Source organism: Chinchilla lanigera, unplaced genomic scaffold, assembly GCF_000276665.1.
Source record: "Chinchilla lanigera isolate Chin_1 unplaced genomic scaffold, ChiLan1.0 scaffold00067, whole genome shotgun sequence".
In the NCBI taxonomy this organism is placed as follows: domain Eukaryota; kingdom Metazoa; phylum Chordata; class Mammalia; order Rodentia; family Chinchillidae; genus Chinchilla; species Chinchilla lanigera.
This window is the reverse complement of record NW_004955468.1, coordinates 10,362,245-10,365,306: the sequence shown is the minus strand read 5'-3', so window position 1 is coordinate 10,365,306 and position 3,062 is coordinate 10,362,245.

The window sequence follows — 3,062 nt, the reverse complement described above, 5'->3', positions numbered from 1 at the left end:
AGCCATCTTGGAAGTATGTCCTTCAACTAATGAAGCAATTTAGTTGGCAATTTCTGAATGAACCAGGGACAAACTATTCTCATAAACCAGCCCTAAATTGGAGATTTATAGGCAAAGTAAATCATTATTGTCATTTTTTAAGTTACTAGGTTTTAGAGGACATAACTTTTGCTATACTTTTATATGTTTTATTTAGTTAGAACAGTTTTTTTTTATTTTAGAAATAAAAGGAGGAAAATACTAACAGATCAACAACGTTTTACAAAATAGCAAAGGATCAGCACAGACATCGCAGAGTTACAAACAGAGTGGTAGGGAATTAACAATGCTTATTGTATTACATATTGATATCTTCAATGTAGTTTCTCATGAACACACATATAGAAATACAAAGCTAATCAACCAATGCCTCACTGACAGTTTCTTTCAGCAAGGAAATACAGGACAGTAGAGCACCTGTGTTAACTATCCTGCATATACTTATATACAAACTTTCAATAGACATTTATTACCTAATGATTGTATACTAATTACTATGTCAAGAATATATATAACAATAGGATAAGTCAGTACATGGGTAGGATAAGTTCTCACACCAGTAGTAGTCTCATGGAAGACATAAGATATGTGAGTAATTACCTGAACAATGCAGAGCTCATGAAGAAGCAGACATGAAGCTTAAATTTCTACGGTGTTTGAAAAATGGAAAACAAGAAATAATTTAAACAAGTTAAAAACATTAAACAAGTGAAAAAGCAAAAGATTTCAATAGTGTACAGAGCTATATAATGGGCAAACAGGATAATAGCCCTCTCAGAGGAGAAATTTTGGCCGCTACACCATCACAGAACTAACCTTTATGAGGTTTCCCTCCTAAATCATTCAGTAGAAGAATGTGATGGCCAGTGTTATAAAGTCAGTTTACCTCCCACCATCATTTTATGAAATGGTGCTTGTAGTAGAATGATAGGCAATATGGCCATTCTTCTATAACTGAAAATTAATTTTCTGTAGAAGAATTGAAAATGATTTTTCCTAAGTAATATTAACATATTATTACCATAATCTCATTTAAAATAATTTTAACTCTTCAGTATTTCTACTAGTAAAAAGAAACTCAGAAAGAAACAGAAAATTTGATCCATGAAATAAGATAGGAAAGTTTTAAATTGCATAAATGTCAAAATGTTGCACAAAATGTTCTGTACAATAGTGTTGGACACAAAACTCAGCCACTCTTTATGGGCAGTTGATGCAGGTGTGGAGTGGAAAATCCACTTCTAGAACTCATTTAATTACCATTCCTTTCTGCAGTGCAGGCTTTAATTGTCATAATGTCTACACATTCTGTACATGGAAATAAACTCTCCAATACACAGTGGTTTCTAGTTTTTAATACATGTGAAATAAAGCAGCAGTACTCTGGTGAATTATATGTGTTATCCTAATTAGGATAGTTTCTCTGCTTCACCATGGTAAGGTTTAATGGAATACAGTACTGAGGAAGTTAAATTCATCAAGGAAATCTGGAAAGTAGCAGCAGGATGCCAGTTAATGTCTCAGATCATTCGATAATTATAAAACATGTAAAAATCTGTGACACTCTGATAATCATTTGAGTGTATAAAAAGAAACATAACAAAGTGTTAAAATTTTAAAAAGAGAACATAAAGTTGTGAAAAAATAGAGTTAAATAATTTAGATTAATTTCTCCAGGGAAAAGTTCCCCTGTGAATTGTGGAAAGATCCATAGATGGACTTTAAGCGCTATAAACTCCTTATACAGTAAGTATTTTTCATATTAATGAGAAGAACTCATTTACTGGATGCATAACTTTCAACAGATCCTCAAATACCTGTGTGTTGTAATATATGGCCTAGAGTGATTAAGTCAATTTTCTATGATTATAACCATGGTCATGCTAACTATCTCATTCTTGATACAGATAGTAGCTTCCTGAAAATCTGCTTTTTAAAAGTAAAAGAACTTGACTTAAATAAGAGAGGTAGTATAACCTCAGGAAGAAGTTATTGAAATGCTCAATGATTCATCTCTCTGTCCCCTTCACCCAGAATAAGGAACTACTTTGATATCTGGCTCCGGGAGACAAGGGACCAGAGAAAATTGGTATCCGATTTCACCTGATAAATACAAGAAACAGGAGACATTCATAGGACAATGGATGCACCTTGAAACCATAATATTAAGTTGAATAAGTCAGACACACAACCATAAATATGATGTAGTTTCTCTTTTATGGGAAACTCAAAGCAGATATATAGATGATAGATGATAGACAGACAGACAGACCAATAGATAGATAGATAGATAGATGATAGTTAGATAGATACATGGATAGATAGATAGTAAACAATAAGATAGATAAATAGAAAGTAGGGAGATCTCCTTTCCCATACCTCATGGAGCTAGCAACTGGCCGAGCTGCAGGAATTCAAGTGGCTGTCTTCTCCCCACTACATCAGTGGGACAAGGTGACCAGGGGAATACAAGCCACACAGCAGGATACTGACTAGGGCACACACTATAGACTGGCAGGACTGGGGAGGTGGAAAAGTCTAAAGCAACATTAACAGTATGAGCCAACAGGTGGTAAGTTAGGTAAACTAACACTGTGCTTGGGGACAAAGCTGCATGAAATAGAAGCAGGCAGGTGGAGCTGGCTGTTCTGTTTCTTTTTCTTGATTTTATTTTATTTTTATCTTCTTTTTGTTTTCCATTTTTCTTTTCTTTTGTCAGTCTTCTTTTCTTTGCTTTTCTAAATGGCTGGGGAGAACTATAGCCACAATTAATCCCATCCTCCAAACCCAGAGACCAAGTTCAGACAATTCCTTGTTTATTTCTTGTGTCTTTCTTTTCTGCCCTCTTCTCTAGTTTCCAGAAGCTTGCATGATCATCCTTTGTCCTCCAGCCTGACTTCTACTTCCTTTCCAGTTATCTTTGTTTTATCAGCTATTCTTCTTAAGGTTTTCCACCACAGGGAAGAATCACTCTACGGAGGGGAAACACTTGGCATACAAGCTCCAAATTTATGGTTGGTTCT